Source organism: Spermophilus citellus, assembly GCF_964194105.1.
Source record: "Spermophilus citellus genome assembly, chromosome: 14".
NCBI lineage: Eukaryota > Metazoa > Chordata > Mammalia > Rodentia > Sciuridae > Spermophilus > Spermophilus citellus.
Window position 1 is genome coordinate 18658956 of NC_138194.1, and position 20752 is coordinate 18679707.

Sequence of the window (20752 nt, forward strand, 5' to 3'; positions counted from 1 at the left end):
TCTTAGAAACTTGACACAAAAAAGTAGTTCTAAGTTCTATCACTATGGTTTTTTTCCTATTGATGTAGCCCTAAGCAGAGACTGGCGCAAATCAAATCATCGAAAGGGGTTGCCAAGCTTCCAAAAAACTACGATTTTTTGAAATCTCAGCACACATTTTTCACCCAATCTGGATGACACTTGCAGGTAATGATCAGAACCCCAATCCCACTTGGCTCACCAAATTTCGTTCTTCTAGGTTAAACCGTTCGTTGGCAGTAACAGTTTTAATTTTTAGGTTTCACTCTGTTTTCTCCTATATGGGTATATGTATTTGGAACTCTAAATCAAAGACGGTTGTGCTAGCTCTTTGAAACTTGACACAATAAAGTAGTTCCAAGTTCTATCTCTATGGTTTGTTTCCTATTGATGTAGCCCTAAGCAGAGACTGGCGCAAAACACTTTCATGGAAAGGGGTTGGCAAGCTTCCAAAAAACTACGAGTTTCCTGAAATCACAGCACACACTTTTTCACCCAATCTTGATGACACTTTCAGGTAATGATCAGTACCCCAATCCCACTTGGCTCAACAAATTTCGTTCTTCTAGGTTACACCCTTCGTTGGCAGTAACAGTTTTAATTTTTAGGTTTCACTCTGTTTTCTCCTATATGGATACATGTAGTTGGAACTCTAAATCAAACACGGTTTGTGCTAGCTCTTTGAAACTTGACACAATAAAGTAGTTCCAAGTTCTATCTCTATGGTTTGTTTCCTATTGATGTAGCCCTAAGCAGAGACTGGCGCAAATCACTTTCATGGAAAGGGGTTGCGAAGCTTCCGAAAAACTACGAGTTTCCTGAATTCTCAGCACACATTTTTTCACCCAATCTGGATGACACTTTCAGGTAATGATCAGAACCCCAATCCCACTTGGCTCACCAAATTTCGTTCTTCTAGGTTAAACCGTTCGTTGGCAGTAACAGTTTTAATTTTTAGGTTTCACTCTGTTTTCTCCTATATGGGTACATGTATTTGGAACTCTAAATCAAAGACGGTTATGATAGCTCTTTGAAACTTGACACAATAAAGTAGTTCCAAGTTCTATCTCTATGGTTTGTTTCCTATTGATGTAGCCCTAAGCAGAGACTGGCGCAAAACACTTTCATGGAAAGGGGTTGGAAAGCTTCCAAAAAACTACGAGTTTCCTGAAATCTCAGCACACAGTTTTTCACCCAATCTTGATGACACTTTCAGGTAATGATCAATACCCCAATCCCACTTGGCTCAACAAATTTCGTTCTTCTAGGTTACACCGTTCGTTGGCAGTAACAGTTTTAATTTTTAGGTTTCACTCTGTTTTCTCCTATATGGGTACATGTAGTTGGATCTCTAAATCAAACACGGTTTGTGCTAGCTCTTTGAAACTTGACACAATAAAGTAGTTCCAAGTTCTATCTCTATGGTTTGTTTCCTATTGATGTAGACCTAAGAAGAAACTGGCGCAAAACACTTTCATGGAAAGGAGTTGCCAAGCTTCCAAAAAACTACGAGTTTCCTGAAATCTCAGCACACATTTTTTCACCCAATCTGGATGACACTTTCAGGTAATGATCAATACACCAATCCCACTTGGCGCAACAAATTTCGTTCTTCTAGGTTAAACCGTTCGTTGGCAGTAACAGTTTTAATTTTTAGGTTTCACTCTGTTTTCTCCTATATGGGTACATGTAGTTGGATCTCTAAATCAAACACGGTTTGTGCTATCTCTTTGAAACTTGACACAAAAGTAGTTCCAAGTTCTGTCTCTATGGTTTGTTTCCTATTGATGTAGCCCTAAGCAGAGACTGGCACAAAACACTTTCATGGAAAGGGGTTGGCAAGCTTCCAAAAAACTACGAGTTTCCTGAAATCACAGCACACACTTTTTCACCCAATCTTGATGACACTTTCAGGTAATGATCAGTACCCCAATCCCACTTGGTTCAACAAATTTCGTTCTTCTAGGTTACACCGTTCGTTGGCAGTAACAGTTTTAATTTTTAGGTTTCACTCTGTTTTCTCCTATATGGATACATGTAGTTGGAACTCTAAATTAAACACGGTTTGTGCTAGCTCTTTGAAACTTGACACAATAAAGTAGTTCCAAGTTCTATCTCTATGGTTTGTTTCCTATTGATGTAGCCCTAAGCAGAGACTGGCGCAAATCACTTTCATGGAAAGGGGTTGCCAAGCTTCCAAAAAACGACGAGTTTCCTGAAATCTCAGCACACATTTTTTCACCCAATCTGGATGACACTTTCAGGTAATGATCAGTACCCCAATCCCAATTGGCTCACCAAATTTCGTTCTTCTAGGTTAAACCGTTCGTTGGCAGTAACAGTTTAAATTTTTAGGTTTCACTCTGTTTTCTCCCATATGTATACATGTAGTTGGAAATCTAAATCAAACACGGTTTGTGCTAGCTCTTTGAAACTTGACACAATAAAGTAGTTTCAAGTTCTATCTCTATGGTTTGTTTCCTATTGATGTAGCCCTAAGCAGAGACTGGCGCAAATCACTTCCATGGAAAGGGGTTGGCAAGCTTCCAAAAATCTACGAGTTTCCTGAAATCTCAGCACACATTTTTTCACCCAATCTGGATGACACTTTCAGGTAATGATCAGTACCCCAATCCCACTTGGCTCACCAAATTTCGTTCTTCTAGGTTAAACCGTTCGTTGGCAGTAACAGTTTTAATTTTTAGGTTTCACTCTGTTTTCTCCTATATGGGTACATGTATTTGGAACTCTAATTCAAAGACGGTTGTGCTAGCTCTTTGAAACTTGACACAATAAAGTAGTTCCAAGTTCTATCTCTATGGTTTGTTTCCTATTGATGTAGACCTAAGAAGAGACTGGCGCAAAACACTTTCATGGAAAGGAGTTGCCAAGCTTCCAAAAAACTACGAGTTTCCTGAAATCTCAGCACACATTTTTTCACCCAATCTGGATGACACTTTCAGGTAATGATCAGTACCCCAATCCCACTTGGTTCAACAAATTTCGTTCTTCTAGGTTACACCGTTCGTTGGCAGTAACAGTTTTAATTTTTAGGTTTCACTCTGTTTTCTCCTATATGGATACATGTAGTTGGAACTCTAAATCAAACACGGTTTGTGCTAGCTCTTTGAAACTTGACACAATAAAGTAGTTCCAAGTTCTATCTCTATGGTTTGTTTCCTATTGATGTAGCCCTAAGCAGAGACTGGCGCAAATCACTTTCATGGAAAGGGGTTGCCAAGCTTCCAAAAAACGACGAGTTTCCTGAAATCTCAGCACACATTTTTTCACCCAATCTGGATGACACTTTCAGGTAATGATCAGTACCCCAATCCCAATTGGCTCACCAAATTTCGTTCTTCTAGGTTAAACCGTTCGTTGGCAGTAACAGTTTTAATTTTTAGGTTTCACTCTGTTTTCTCCTATCTGGGTACATGTAGTTGGAACTCTAAATCAAACACGGTTTGTGCTAGCTCTTTGAAACTTGACACAATAAAGTAGTTCCAAGTTCTATCACTATGGTTTGTTTTCTATTGATGTAGCCCTAAGCAGAGACTGGCGCAAATCACTTTCATGGAAAGGGGTTGCCAAGCTTCCAAAAAACTACGAGTTTATTGAAATCTCAGCACACATTTTTTCACCCAATCTGGATGACACTTTCAGGTAATGATCAATACCCCAATCCCACTTGGCTCACCAAATTTCGTTCTTCTAGGTTAAACCGTTCGTTGGCAGTAACAGTTTTAATTTTTAGGTTTCACTCTGTTTTTTCCTATATGGATACATGTAGTTTCAACTCTAAATCAAAGACGGTTTGTGCTAGCTCTTTGAAACTTGACACAATAAAGTAGTTCCAAGTTCTATCTCTATGGTTTGTTTCCTATTGATATAGCCCTATGCAGAGACTGGCGCAAATCACTTCCATGGAAAGGGGTTGGCAAGCTTCCAAAAATCTACGAGTTTCCTGAAATCTCAGCACACATTTTTTCAACCAATCTTGATGACACTTTTAGGTAATGATCAGAACCAAAAACCCTCTTGGCTAACCAAATTTCGTTCTTCTAGGTTAAACCGTTCGTTGCCAGTAAAAGTTTTAATTTTTAGGTTTCACTCTTTTTTCTCCTATATGGATACATGTAGTTGGAAATCTAAATCAAACACGATTTGTGCTAGCTCTTTGAAACTTGACACAATAAAGTAATTCCAAGTTCTATCTCTATGGTTTGTTTCCTATTGATGTATCCCTAAGCAGAGACTGGCGCAAATCACTTTCATTGAAAGGGGTTGCCAAGTTTCCAAAAAACTACGAGTTTCCTGAAATCTCAGCACAAATTTTTTCACCCAATCTGGATGACACTTTCAGGTAATGATCAGTACCCGAATCCCACTTGGCTCACCAAATTTCGTTATTCTTGGTTAAACCGTTGGTTTGCAGTAAGAGATTTAATTTTTAGGTTTCACTCTGTTTTCTCCTATATGGATACATGTAGTTGGAACTCTAAATAAAACACGGTTTGTGCTAGCTCTTTGAAACTTGACACAATAAAGTAGTTCCAAGTTCAATCTCTATGGTTTGTTTCCTATTGATGTAGCCCTAAGCAGAGACTGGCGCAAATCACTTTCATGGAAAGGGGTTGCGAAGCTTCCAAAAAACTACGAGTTTCCTGAATTCTCAGCACACATTTTTTCACCCAATCTGGATGACACATTCAGGTAATGATCAGAACACCATTCCCACTTGGCTCACCAAATTTCGTTCTTCTAGGTTAAACCGTTCGTTGGCAGTAACAGTTTTAATTTTTAGGTTTCACTCTGTTTTCTCCTATATGGGTACATGTATTTGGAACTCTAAATCAAAGACGGTTGTGCTAGCTCTTTGAAACTTGACACAATAAAGTAGTTCCAATTTCTATCTCTATGGTTGGTTTCCTATTGATGTAGCCCTAAGCAGAGACTGGCGCAAAACACTTTCATGGAAAGGGGTTGGAAAGCTTCCAAAAAACTACGAGTTTCCTGAAATCTCAGCACACACTTCTTCACCCAATCTTGATGACACTTTCAGGTAATGATCAGTACCCCAATCCCACTTGGCTCAACAAATTTCGTTCTTCTAGGTTACACCGTTCGTTGGCAGTAACAGTTTTAATTTTTAGGTTTCACTCTGTTTTCTCCTATATGGGTACATGTAGTTGGAACTCTAAATGAAACACGGTTTGTGCTAGCTCTTAGAAACTTGACACAAAAAAGTAGTTCTAAGTTCTATCACTATGGTTTTTTTCCTATTGATGTAGCCCTAAGCAGAGACTGGCGCAAATCAAATCATCGAAAGGGGTTGCCAAGCTTCCAAAAAACTACGATTTTTTGAAATCTCAGCACACATTTTTCACCCAATCTGGATGACACTTGCAGGTAATGATCAGTACCCCAATCCCACTTGGCTCACCAAATTTCGTTCTTCTAGGTTAAACCGTTCGTTGGCAGTAACAGTTTTAATTTTTAGGTTTCACTCTGTTTTCTCCTATATGGATACATGTAGTTGGAACTCTAAATCAAAGACGGTTTGTGCTCGCTCTTTGAAACTTGACACAATAAAGTAGTTCCAAGTTCTATCTCTATGGTGTGCTTTCTATTGATGTAGCCCTAAGCGGAGACTGGTGCAAATCACTTTCATGGAAATGGGTTGCCAAGCTTCCAAAAAACTACGAGTTTCCTGAAATATCAGCACACATTTTTTCACCCAAACTTGATGACACTTTCAGGTAATGATCAGTACCCCAATCCCACTTGGCTCACCAAATTTCGTTCTTCTAAGTTAAACCGTTCGTTGGCAGTAACAGTTTTAATTTTTAGGTTTCACTCTGTTTTTTCCTATATGGATACATGTAGTTGGAACTCTAAATCAAACACGGTTTGTGCTAGCTCTTTGAAACTTGACACAATAAAGTAGTTCCAAATTCTATCTCTATGGTTTGCTTTCTATTGATGTAGCCCTAAGCAGAGACTGGTGCAAATCACTTTCATGGAAAGGGGTTGCCAAGCTTCCAAAAAACTACGAGTTTCCTGAAATATCAGCACACATTTTTTCACCCAAACTTGATGACACTTTAAGGTAATGATCAGGACCCCAATCCCACTTGGCTCACCAAATTTCGTTCTTCTAGTTTAAACCGTTTGTTGGCAGTAACAGTTTTAATTTTTAGGTTTCACTCTGTTTTCTCCTATATGGATACATGTAGTTGGAACTCTAAATCAAACACGGTTTGTGCTAGCTCTTTGAAACTTGACATAATAAAGTAGTTCCAAGTTCTATCTCTATGGTTTGTTTCCTATTGATGTAGCCCTAAGCAGAGACTGGCGCAAATCACTTTCATGGAAAGGGGTTGCCAAGCTGCCAAAAAACGACGAGTTTCCTGAAATCTCAGCACACATTTTTTCACCCAATCTGGATGACACTTTCAGGTAATGATCAGTACCCCAATCCCAATTGGCTCACCAAATTTCGTTCTTCTAGGTTAAACCGTTCGTTGGCAGTAACAGTTTTAATGTTTAGGTTTCACTCGGTTTTCTCCTATATGGATACATGTAGTTGGAACTATAAATGAAACACGGTTTGTGCTAGCTCTTTGAAACTTGACACAATAAAGTAGTTCCAAGTTCTATCTCTATGGTTTGTTTCTTATTGATGTATCCCTAAGCAGAGACAGGCACAAATCACTTTCATGGAAAGGGGTTGCCAAGCTTCCAAAAAACTACGAGTTTCCTGAAATCTCAGCACACATTTTTTCACAAAATCTGGAAGACACTTTCAGGTAATGATCAGTACCAAAATCCCACTTGGCTCACCAAATTTCGTTCTTCTAGTTTAAACCGTTCGTTGGCAGTAACAGTTTTAATTTTTAGGTTTCACTGTGTTTTCTCCTATATGGATACATGTAGTTGGAACTCTAAATCAAACACGGTTTGTGCTAGCTCTTTGAAACTTGACACAATAAAGTAGTTCCAAGTTCTATCTCTATGGTTTGTTTCCTATTGATGTAGCCCTAAGCAGAGACTGGCGCAAATCACTTTCATGGAGAGGGGTTGCCAAGCTTCCAAAAAACTACGAGTTTCCAGAAATCTCAGCACACATTTTTTCACCCAATCTGGATGACACTTTCACGTAATGATCAGTACCCTAATCCCAATTGGCTCACCAAATTTCGTTCTTCTAGGTTAAACCGTTCGTTGGCAGTAACAGTTTTAATTTTTAGGTTTCACTCTGTTTTTTCCTATATGGATACATGTAGTTTCAACTCTAAATCAAAGACGGTTTGTGCTAGCTCTTTGAAACTTGACACAATAAAGTAGTTCCAAGTTCTATCTCTATGGTTTGTTTCCTATTGATGTAGCTTTAAGCAGAGACTGGCGCAAATCACTTCCATGGAAAGGGGTTGGCAAGCTTCCAAAAATCTACGAGTTTCCTGAAATCTCAGCACACATTTTTTCACCCAATCTTGATGACACTCTCAGGTAATGATCAGTACCTCAATCCCACTTGGCTCACCAAATTTCGTTCTTCTAGGTTAAACCGTTCGTTGGGAGTAACAGTTTAAATTTTTAGGTTTCACTCTGTTTTCTCCTATATGGATACATGTAGTTGGAACTCTAAATCAAACACGGTTTGTGCAAGCTCTTTGAAACTTGACACAATAAAGTAGTTCCAAGTTCTCTCTCTATGGTTTGTTTCCTATTGATGTAGCCCTAAGCAGAGACTGGCGCAAATCACTTTCATGGAAAGGGGTTGCCAAGCTTCCAAAAAACTACGAGTTTCCTGAAATCTCAGCACACATTTTTTCACCCAATCTGGATGACACTTTCAGGTAATGATCAGTACCCCAATCCCACTTGGCTCACCAAATTTCATTCTTCTAGGTTAAACCGTTCGTTGGCAGTAACAGTTTAAATTTTTAGGTTTCACTCTGTTTTCTCCTATAAGGATACATGTAGTTGGAACTCTAAATCAAACACGGTTTGTGCTAGCTCTTTGAAACTTTACACAATAAGGTAGTTCCTAGTTCTATCTGTATGGTTTGTTTCCTATTGATGTAGCCCTAAGCAGAGACTGGTGCAAATCACTTTCATGGAAAGTGGTTGCCAAGCTTCTAAAAAACTACGAGTTTCCTGAAATCTCATCACACATTTTTTCACCCAATCTTGATGACTCTTTCAGGTACTGATCAGTACCCCAATCCCACTTAGGTCACCAAATTTCGTTCTTCTAGGTTAATCCGTTCGTTGGCAGTAACAGTTTTAATTTTTAGGTTTCACTCTGTTTTCTCCTATATGGATACATGTAGTTGGAACTCTAAATCAAACACGGTTTGTGGTAGCTCTTTGAAACTTGACACAATAAAGTAGTTCCAAGTTCAATCTCTATGGTTTTTTTCCTATTCATGTAGCCCTAAGCAGAGACTTGTGCAAAACACTTTCATGGAAAGGGGTTGCCAAGCTTCCAAAAAACTACGAGTTTCCTGAATTCTCAGCACATATTTTTTCACCCAATCTGCATGACACTTTCAGGTAATGATCAGTACCCCATTCCCACTTGGCTCACCAAATTTCGTTGTTCTAGGCTAAACCGTTCGTTGGCAGTAACAGTTTTAATTTTTAGGCTTCACTCTGTTTTCTCCTATAAGGAAACACATACTTGGAAATCTAAATCAAACACGGTTTGTGCTAGATCTTTGAAACTTGACACAATAAAGTAGTTCCAAGTTCTATCTCTATGGTTTGTTTCCTATTGATGTAGCCCTAAAGAGAGACTTGCACAAATCACTTTCATGGAAAGGGTTTGCCAAGCTTCCAAAAAAACTACGAGTTTCCAGAAATCTCAGCACACATTTTTTCACCCAATCTGGATGATACTTTCAGGTAATGATCAGTACCCCAATCCCACTTGGCTCACCAAATTTCATTCTTCTAGGTTAAACCGTTCGTTGGCAGTAACAGTTTTAATTTTTAGGATTCATCTGTTTTCTCCTATATGGATACATGTAGTTTGAACTCTAAATCAAATACAGTTTGTGCTAGCTCTTTGAAACTTGACAAAATAGAGAAGTTCCAAGTTCTATCTCTATGGTTTGTTTCCTATTGATGTAGCCCTTAGCAGAGCCTGGCGCAAATCACTTTCGTGGAAAGGGGTTGCCAAGCTTCCAAAAAACTACGAGTTTCCTGAAATCTCAGCACACATTTTTTCACCCAATCTTGATGACACTCTCAGGTAATGATCAGTACCTCAATCCCACTTGGCTCACCAAATTTCGTTTTTCTAGGTTAAAGCATTCGTTGGCAGTAACAGTTTTAATTTTTAGGTTTCACTCTGTTTTCTCCTATATGGATACATATAGTTGGAACTCTAAATCAAAGACGGTTTGTGCTAGCTCTTTGAAACTTGAAACAATAAGGTAGTTCCAAGTTCTATCTCTATGATTTGTTTCCTATTGATGTAGCCCTAAGCAGAAACCGGGGAAATCACTTCCATGGAAAGGGGTTGCCAAGCTTCCAAAAAACTACGAGTTTCCTGAAATCTCAGCACACATTTTTTCACCCAATCTTGATGACCCTTTCAAGTAATGATCAGTACCCCAATCCCACTTGGCTCACCATATTTTGTTCTTCTAGGTTAAACCGTTCGTTGGCGGTAACAGTTTAAATTTTTAGGTTTCACTCTGTTTTCTCCTATAAGGATACATGTAGTTGGAACTCTAAATCAAACACGGTTTGTGCTAGCTCTTTGAAACGTTACACAATAAGGTAGTTCCAAGTTCTATCTGTATGGTTTGTTTCCTATTGATGTAGCCCTAAGCAGAGACTGGTGCAAATCACTTTCATGGAAAGTGGTTGCCAAGCTTCCAAAAAACTACGAGTTTCCTGAAATCTCATCACACATTTTTTCACCCAATCTTGATGACTCTTTCAGGTACTGATCAGTACCCCAATCCCACTTGGGTCACCAAATTTCGTTCTTCTAGGTTAATCCGTTCGTTGGCAGTAACAGTTTTAATTTTTAGGTTTCACTCTGTTTTCTCCTATATGGATACATGTAGTTGGAACTCTAAATCAAACACGGTTTGTGGTAGCTCTTTGAAACTTGACACAATAAAGTAGTTCCAAGTTCAATCTCTATGGTTTTTTTCCTATTCATGTAGCCCTAAGCAGAGACTTGTGCAAATCACTTTCATGGAAAGGGGTTGCCAAGCTTCCAAAAAACTACGAGTTTCCTGAATTCTCAGCACACATTTTTTCACCCAATCTGCATGACACTTTCAGGTAATGATCAGTACCCCAATCCCACTTGGCTCACCAAATTTCGTTCTTCTTGGTCAAACCGTTCGTTGGCAGTAACCGTTTTAATGTTTAGGTTTCACTCTGTTTTCTCCTATATGGATACATGTATTTGGAACACTAAATCAAACACGGTTTGTGCTAGCTCTTTGAAACTTGACACAACAAAGTAGTTCCAAGTTCAATCTATATGGTTTGATTCCTATTCATGTAGCCCTAAGGAGAGACTTGTGCAAATCACTTTGATGGAAAGGGGTTGCCAAGCTTCAAAAAATGTACGAGTTTCCTGAATTCTCAGCACACATTTTTCCCCCAATCTGGATGACACTTTCAGGTAATGATCAGTACCCCATTCCCACTTGGCTCACCAAATTTCGTTCTTCTAGGTTAAACCGTTCGTTGGCAGTAACAGTTTTAATTTTTAGGTTTCACTTTCTTTTCTCCTATATGGATACATGTAGTTGAAACTCTAAATCAAACACGGTTTATGCAAGCTCTTTGAAACTTGACACAATAAAGTAGTTCCACGTTCTATCTCTATGGTTTGTTTCTTATTTATGTAGCCCTAAGCAGAGTCTGGCGCAAATCACTTTCATGGAAATGGGTTGCCAAGCTTCCAAAAAACTACGAGTTTCCTGAAATCTCATCACAGATTCTTTCACCCAATCTTGATGACACTTTGAGGTACTGATGAGTACACCAATCCCACTTGGCTCAGCAAATTTCGTTCTTCTAGGTTACACCGTTCGTTGGCAGTAACAGTTTGAATTTTTAGGTTTCACTCTGTTTTCTCCTATATGGATACATGTATTTGGAACTCTAAATCAAACGCGGTTTGTGCTAGCTCTTTGAAACTTGAAACAATAAGGTAGTTCCAAGTTCTATCTCTATGGTTTCTTTCCTATTGATGTAGCCCTAAGCAGAGACTGGCGCAAATCACTTTCATGGAAAGGGGTTGCCAAGCTTCCAAAAAACTACGAGTTTCCTGAAATCTCAGCACACATTTTTTCACCCAATCTTGATGACACTTTCAGGTAATGATCAGTACCCCAACCCCACTTGGCTCACCAAATTTCGTTCTTCTAGGTTAAACCGTTCGTTGGTAGTAACAGTTTGAATTTTTAGGTTTCACTCTGTTTTTTCCTATATGGATACATGTAGTTGGAACTCTAAATCAAACACGGTTTGTGCTAGCTCTTTGAAACTTGACACAATAAAGTAGTTCCAAGTTCTATCTCTATGGTTTGTTTCCTATTCATGTAGCTGTAAGCAGAGACTTGTGCAAATCACTTTCATGGAAAGGGGTTGCCAAGCTTCCAAAAAACTACGAGTTTCCAGAATTATCAGCACATATTTTTTGACCCAATCTGGATGACACTTTCAGGTAATGATCAGTACCCCAATCCACTTGTCTCACCAATTTCGTTCTTCTAGGTCAAACCGTTCATTGGCAGTAACAGTTTTAACTTTTAGGTTTCACTCTGTTTTCTCCCTTATGGATACATGTAGTTGGAACTCTTAATCAAACACGGTTTGTGCTACCACTTTGAAACTTGACACAATAAGGTAGTTCCAAGTTCTATCTCTATGGTTTTTTTCCTATTTATGTAGCCTTAAGCAGAGACTGGCACAAATCACTTTCATGGAAAGGCGTTGCCAAGATGCCAAAAAACTACGAGTTTCCTGAAATCTCAGCACACATTTTTCACCCAATCTTGATGAGTCTTTCAGGTAATGATCAGTACCCCAATCCCTCTTGGCACACCAAATTTCCTTCTTCTAGGTTAAACCATTCGTTGGCAGTAACAGTTTTAATTTTTAGGTTTCACTATGTTATCTCCTATATGGATACATGTATTTGGAACTCTAACTCTAATATGGTTTGTGCTCGCTCTTTGAAACTTGACACAATAAAGTAGTTCCAAGTTCTATCTCTATGGTTTGTTTCCTATTGATGTAGCCCAAAGCAGAGACTGGCGGGAATCACTTTCATGGAAAGGGGTTGCCAAGCTTCCAAACAACTACGAGTTTCCTGAAATCTCAGCACACATTTTTTCACCCTATCTGGATGACACTTTCAGGTAATGATCAGTACCCCAATCCCACTTGGCTCACCAAATTTCGTTCTTCTAGGTGAAACTGTTCGTTGGCAGTAACAGTTTTAAATTTAGGTTTCACTCTGTTTTGTCCTATAAGGATACATGTAGTTGGAACACTAAATCAAACACGGTTTGTGCTAGCTCTTTGAAACTTGACACAATAAAAGAGTTCCAAGTTCTTTCTCTATGGTTTGTTTCCTATTGATGTAGCCCTAAGCAGAGACTGGTGCAAATCACTTTCATGGAAAGGGGTTGCCAAGCTTCCAAAAAACTACGAGTTTCCTGAAATCTCAGCACACATTTTTTCACCCAATCTTGATGACACTTTCAGGTAATGATCAGTACCCCAAACCCACTTGGCTCACCAAATTTCATTCTCATAGGTTAAACCGTTCGTTGGAAGTAATAGTTTTAATTTTTAGGTTTCATCTGTTTTCTCCTATATGGATATATGTAGTTTGACCTCTAAATCAAATACGGTTTGTGCTAGCTCTTTGAAACTTGACACAATAGAGAACATCCAAGTTCTATCTCTATGGTTTGTTTCCTATTGATGTAGCCCTAAGCAGAGCCTGGCGCAAATCACTTTCGTTCAAAGGGGTTGCCAATCTTCCAAAAAACTACGAGTTTCCTGATATCTCAGCACACATTTTTTCACCCAATCTGGATGACACTTTCAGGTAATGATCGGTACCCCAATCCCACTTGGCTCACCAAATTTCGTTCTTCTAGGTTAAACCGTTCGTTGGCAGTAACAGTTTGAATTTTTAGGTTTCACTCTGTTTTTTCCTATATGGATACATGTAGTTGGAACTCTAAATCAAACACGGTTTGTGCTAGCTCTTTGAAACTTGACACAATAAAGTAGTTCTAAGTTCAATCTCTATGGTTTGCTTCCTCTAATGTAGCCCTAAGCAGAGACTGGCACAAATCACTTTCGTGGAAAGGGGTGGCCAAACTTCCAAAAAACTACGAGTTTCCTGAAATCTCAGCACTCATTTTTTCACCCAATCTTGATGACACTTTCAGGTAATGATCAGTACCCCAATCCCACTTGGCTCACCAAATTTCGTTCTTCTAGGTTAAACCGTTAGTTGGCAGTAACAGTTTTAATTTTTAGGTTTCACTCTGTTTTCTCCTATATGGATACATGTAGTTGGAACTCTAAATCAAACACGGTTTGTGCTAGGTCTTTGAAACTTGACAGAAGAAAGTTGTTCCAAGGTCAATCTCTATGGTTTGTTTCCTATTCATGTAGCCCTAAGCAGAGACTTGTGCAAATCACTTTCATGGAAAGGGGTTGCCAAGCTTCCAAAAAACTATGAGTTTCCTGAAATCTCAGCACACATTTTTTTCACCCAATCTTGATGACACGTTCAGGTAAGGATCAGTACCCCAATCCCACCTGATTCACCAAATTTCGTTCTTCTTGGTTAAACCGTTGGTTGGCAGTAACAGTTTTAATTTTTAGGTTTCACTCTGTTTTCACCTATATGGATACATGTAGTTGGAACTCTAAATCAAACACGGTTTGTGCTAGCTCTTTGAAACTTGACACAATAAAGTAGTTCCACGTTCTATCACTATGGTTTGTTTCCTATTAATGTAGCCCTAAGCAGAGACGGGCGCAAATCACTTTCATGGAAAGGGGTTGCCAAGCTTCCAAAAAACTACGAGTTTTCTGAAATCTCAGCACACGTTTTTTCATCCAGTATTGATGACACTTTCATGTAATGATCAGTACCCCAATCCCACTTGGCTCACCAATTTCGTTCTTCTAGGTCAAACCGTTCGTTGGCAGTAACAGTTTTAATTTTTAGGTTTCACTCTGTTTTCTCCTATATGGATACATGTAGTTGGAACTCTAAATCAAACACGGTTTGTGCTAGCTCTTTGAAACTTGACACAATAAGGTAGTTCCAAGTTCTATCTCTATGGTTTGTTCCCTATTGATGTAGCCCTAAGCAGAGACTGGCACAAATCACTTTCATGGAAAGGCGTTGCCAGGATTCCAAAAAACTACGATTTCCTGAAATCTCAGCACACATTTTTCACCCAATCTTGATGACACTTTTAGGTAATGATCAGTACCCCATTCCCTCTTGGCACACCAAAATTCGTTCTTCTAGATTAAACCGTTCGTTGGCAGTAACATTTTTAATTTTTAAGTTTCACTCTGTTTTCTCCTATATGGATACATGTATTTGGAACTCTAAATCAAACATGGTTTTTGCTCGCTCTTTGAAACTTGACACAATAAAGTAGTTCCAAGTTCTATTTCTATGGTTTGTTTCCTATTGATGTAGCCCAAAGCAGAGACTGGCGCAAATCACTTTCATGGAAAGGGGATGCCAAGCTTCCAAAAAACTACGAGTTTCCTGAAATCTCAGCACACATTTTTTCACCCAATCTGGATGACACTTTCAGGTAATGATCAGTACCCCAATCCCACTTGGCTCACCAAATTTCGTTCTTCTAGGTTAAACTGTTCGTTGGCAGTAACAGTTTTAATTTTTAGGTTTCATCTGTTTTCTCCTATATGGATACATGTAGTTTGAACTCTAAATCAAATACGGTTTGTGCTAGCTCTTTGAAACTTGACACAATAGAGAAGATCCAAGTTCTATCTCTATGGTTTGTTTCCTATTGATGTAGCCCTAAGCAGAGCCTGGCGCAAATCACTTTCGTGGAAAGGCGTTGCCAAGCTTCCAAAAAACTACGAGTTTCCTGAAATCTCAGCACACATTTTTTCACCCAATCTTGATGACACTTTCAGGTAATGATCAGTTCCCCAATCCCACTTGGCTCACCAAATTTCCTTCTTCTAGGTTAAACCGTTCTTGGGAGTAACAGTTTTAATTTTTAGGTTTCACTCTGTATTCTCCTATATGGATTCATGTAGTTGGAACTCTAAATCAAACACGGTTTGTGCAAGGTCTTTGAAACTTGACACAAAAAAGTGGTTCCAAGTTCTATCTATATGGTTTGTTTCCTATTGATGTAGCCCTAAGCAGAGACTGGCGCAAATCACTTTCATGGAAAGGGGTTGCCAATCTTCCAAAAACCTACGAGTTTCCTGAAATCTCAGCACACATTTTTTCACCCAATCTTGATGACACTTTCAGGTAATGATGAGTACACCAACACCACTTGGCTCACCAAATTTCATTCCTCTAGGTTAAACCGTTCGTTGCTAGTAACAGTTTGAATTTTTAGGTTTCACTCTGTTTTTTCCTATATGGATACATGTAGTTGGAACTCTAAATCAAACACGGTTTGTGCTAGCTCTTTGAAACTTGACACAATAAAGTAGTTCCAAGTTCTATCTCTATGGTTTGCTTCCTATTGATGTAGCCCTAAGCAGAGACTGGCACAAATCACTTTCGTGGAAAGGGGTTGCCAAACTTCCAAAAAACTACGAGTTTTCTGAAATCTCAGCACACATTTTTCACCCAATCTTGATGACACTTTCAGGTAATGATCAGTACCCCAATCCCACTTGGCTCACCAAATTTCGTTCTTCTAGGTTAAACCGTTCGTTGGCAGTAACATTTTTAAATTTTACGTTTCACTCTGTTTTCTCCTATCTGGATATATGTAGTTGAAACTCTAAATCAAACACAGTTTGTGCTAGCTCTCTGAAACTTTACACAATAAATTAGTTCCAAGTTCAATCTCTATGTTTTGCTTCCTATTCATGTAGCCCTAAGCAGAGACTTGTGCAAATCACTTTCATGGAAAGGAGTTTCCAAGATTCCAAAAAACTAGGATTTTCCTGAATTCTCAGCACACATTTTTTGACCCAATCTGGATGACACTTTCAGGTAATGATCAGTACCCCAATCCCACTTGGCTCACCAATTTCATTCTTCTAGGTTAAACCGTTCTTGGGAGTAACAGTTTTAATTTTTAGTTTTCACTCTGTTTTCTCCTAAATGGATACATGTAGTTGGAACTCTAAATCAAACACGGTTTGTGCTAGCTCTTTGAAACTTGACACAATAAGGTAGTTCCATGTTCTATCTCTATGGTTTCTTTCCTATTGATGTAGCCCTAAGCAGAGACTGGCGCAAATCACTTTCATGGAAAGGGGTTGCCAACCTTCCAACAAACTACGAGTTTCCTGAAATCTCAGCACACATTTTTTCACCCAATCTTGATGACACTTTCAGGTAATGATCAGTACCCCAATCCCACTTGGCTCACCAAATTACGTTCTTCTAGGTTAAACCGTTCTTTGGTAGTAACAGTTTGAATTTTTAGGTTTCACTCTGTTTTCTCCTATATGGATACATGTAGTTGGAGCTATAAATCAAAGACGGTTTGTGCTAGCTCTTTGAACCTTGACAAAATAAAGTAGTTCCAAGTTCTATCTCTATGGTGTGTTTCCTATTGATGTAGCCCTAAGCAGAGACTGGCGCAAATCCCTTTCATGGAAAGGGGTTGTCAAGCTTCCAAAAAACTACGAGTTTCCTGAAATCTCATCACAAATTCTTTCACCCAATTTTGATGACACTTTCAGGTACTGATCAGTACACCAATCCCACTTGGCTCACCAAATTTCGTTCTTCTAGGTTAAACCGTTCGTTGGCAGTAATAGTTTTAATTTTTAGGTTTCACTCTGTTTTCTCCTATATGGATACATGTAGTTGGAACTCTAAATCAAACACGGTTTGTGCTAGCTCTTTGAAACTTGAAAAAATAAGGTAGTTCCAAGTTCTTTCTCTATGGTTTCTTTTCTATTGATGTAGCCCTAAGCAGAGACTGGCGCAAATCACTTTCATGGAAAGGGGTTGCCAAGCTTCCAAAAAACTACGAGTTTCCTGAAATCACAGCACACATTTTTTCACCCAATCTTGATGACACTTTCAGGTAATGATGAGTACCCCAACCCCACTTGGCTCACCAAATTTCATTCCTCTAGGTTAAACCCTTCGTTGCTAGTAAGAGTTTGAATTTTTAGGTTTCACTCTGTTTTTTCCTATATGGATACATGTAGTTGGAACTCTAAATCAAACACGGTTTGTGCTAGCTCTTTGAAACTTGACACAATAAAGTAGTTCCAAGTTCTATCTCTATGGTTTGTTTCCTATTGATGTAGCCCTAAGTAGAGACTGCACAAATCACTTCAATGGAAAGGGGTTGGCAAGCTTCCAAAAATCTACGAGTTTCCTGTAATCTCAGCACACATTTTTTCACCCAATCTGGATGACACTTTCAGGTAATGATCAGTACCAAAATCCCACTTGGCTCACCTAATTTCGTTCTTCTAGGTTAAACCGTTCGTTGGCAGTAACAGTTTTAATTTTTAGGTTTCATTCTTTTTTCTCCTATATGGATACATGTAGTTGGATCTCTAAATCAAACACGGTTTATGCTAGCTCTTTGAAACTTGACACAATAAAGTAATTCCAAGTTCTATCTCTATGGTTTGTATCCTATTGTTGTATACCTAAGCAGAGACTGGCGCAAATCACTTTCATTGAAAGGGGTTGCCAAGTTTCTAAAAAACTACGAGTTTCCTGAAATCTCAGCACACATTTTTTCACCCAATCTGGATGACACTTTCAGGTAATTATCAGTACCCGAATCCCACTTGGCTCACCAAATTTTGTTCTTCTAGGTTAAACCGTTCGTTGACAGTAACAGTTTTAATTTTTAGGTTTCACTCTGTTTTCTCCTATATGGGTACATGTATTTGGAACTCTAAATGAAAGACGGTTGTGCTAGCTCTTTGAAACTTGACACAATAAAGTAGTTCCAAGTTCTATCTCTATGGTTTGTTTCCTATTGATGTAGCCCTAAGCAGAGACTGGCGCAAAACACTTTCATGGAAAGGGGTTGGCAAGCTTCCAAAATACTACGAGTTTCCTGAAATCACAGCACACACTTTTTCACCGAATCTTGATGACACTTTCAGGTAATGATCAGTACCCCAATCCCACTTGGCTCAACAAATTTCGTTCTTCTAGGTTAAACCGTTCGTTGGCAGAAACAGTTTTAATTTTTAGGTTTCACTCTGTTTTCTCCTATATGGATACATGTAGTTGGGACTCTAAATCAAACACGGTTTGTGCTAGCTCTTTGAAACTTGACATAATAAAGTAGATCCAAGGTCTATCTCTATGGTTTGTTTCATATTGATGTAGCCCTAAACAGAGACTGGCGCAAATCACTTTAATGGAAAGATGTTGCCAAGCTTCCAAAAAACAACGAGTTTCCTGAAATCTCAGCACACATTTTTTCACCCAATCTGGATGACACTCTCAGGTAATGATCAGTACCCCAATCCCACTTGGCTCACCAAATTTCATTCTTCTAGGTTAAACCGTTCGATGGCAGTAACCGTTTTAATTTTTAGGTTTCACTCTGTTTTCTCCTATATGGGTACATGTGGTTGGAACTCTAAATCAAACAGAGTTTGTGCTACCTCTTTAAAACTTGACACAATAAAGAAGTTCTGAGTTCTATCACTATGGTTTGTTTCCTACTGATGTAGCCCTAAGCAGAGACTGGCGCAAATCACTTTCATGGAAAGGGGTTGACAAGCTTCCAAAAAACTACGAGTTTCCTGAAATCTCAGCACACATTTTTTCACCCAATTTTGATGACACTTCCAGGTAATGATCAGTACCCCAATCCCACTTGGCACACCAAATTTCATTCTTCTATTTTAAACCGTTCGTTGGCAGTAACAGTTTTAATTTTTAGGTTTCACTCTGTTTTCTCCTATATGGGTACATGTAGTTGGAACTCTAAATCAAACATGGTTTGTGCTAGCTCTTTGAAACTTGACACAATAAAGTAGTTTCAAGTTCTATCTCTATGGTTTTTTTCCTATTGATGTAGCCCTAAGCAGAGACTGGCGCAAATCAATTTCATGGAAAGGGGTTGCCAAGCTTCCAAAAAACTATGAGTTTCCTGAAATCTCAGCACACATTTTTTCACCCAATCTGGATGACACTTTCAGGTAATGATCAGTACCCCAATCCCACTTGTCTCACTAAATTTCATTCTTCTAGGTTAAACCGTTCGTTGGCAGTAACAGTTTTAATTTTTAGGTTTCACTCTTTTTTCTCCTATATGGATACATGTAGTTGGAACTCTAAATCAAACACGGTTTATGCTAGCTCTTTGAAACTTGACACAATAAAGTAATTCCAAGTTCTATCTCTATGGTTTGTATCCTATTGATATATACCTAAGCAGAGACTGGCGCAAATCACTTTCATTGAAAGGGGTTGCCAAGTTTCTAAAAAACTACGAGTTTCCTGAAATCTCAGCACACATTTTTTCACCCAATCTGGATGACACTTTCAGGTAATTATCAGTACCCGAATCCCACTTGGCTCACCAAATTTTGTTCTTCTAGGTTAAACGTTCGTTGACAGTAACAGTTTTAATTTTTAGGTTTCACTCTGTTTTCTCCTATATGGATACATGTAGTTGGAACTCTAAATCAAACACGATTTGTGCTAGCATTTGAAACTTGACACAATAAAGTAGTTCCAAGTTCTATCTCTATGGTTTGTTTCCTATTGATGTAGCCCTAAGCAGAGACTGGCGCAAAACACTTTCATGGAAAGGGGTTGGCAAGCTTCCAAAAAACTACGAGTTTCCTGAAATCACAGCACACACTTTTTCACCGAATCTTGATGACACTTTCAGGTAATGATCAGTACCCCAATCCCACTTGGCTGAACAAATTTCGTTCTTCTACGTTACACCGTTTGTTGGCAGTAACAGTTTTAATTTTTAGTTTTCACTCTGTTTTCTCCTATATGGATACATGTAGTTGGAACTCTAAATCTAACACGGTTTGTGCTAGCTCTTTGAAACTTGACACAATAAAGTAGTTCCAAGTTCTATCTCTATGGTTTGTTTCCTATTGATGTAGCCCTAAGCAGAGACTGGCGCAAATCACTTTCATGGAAAGTGGTTGCCAAACTTCCAAAAAACTACGAGTTTCCTGAAATCTCAGCACACATTTTTTCACCCAAGCTGGATGACACTTTCAGGTAATGATCAGTACCCCAATCCCAATTGGCTCACCAAATTTCGTTCTTCTAGGTTAAACCGTTCGTTGGCAGTAACAGTATTAATTTTTAGGTTTCACTCTGTTTTCTCCTATATGGATACATGGAGTTGGAACTCTAAATCAAACAGGGTTTGTACTAGCTCTTTGAAACTTGACACAATAAAGTAGTTCCAAGTTCTATCTCTATGGTTTGTTTCCTATTGATGTAGCCCTAAGCAGAGACTGCACAAATCACCTCAATGGAAAGGGGTTGGCAAGCTTCCAAAAATCTACG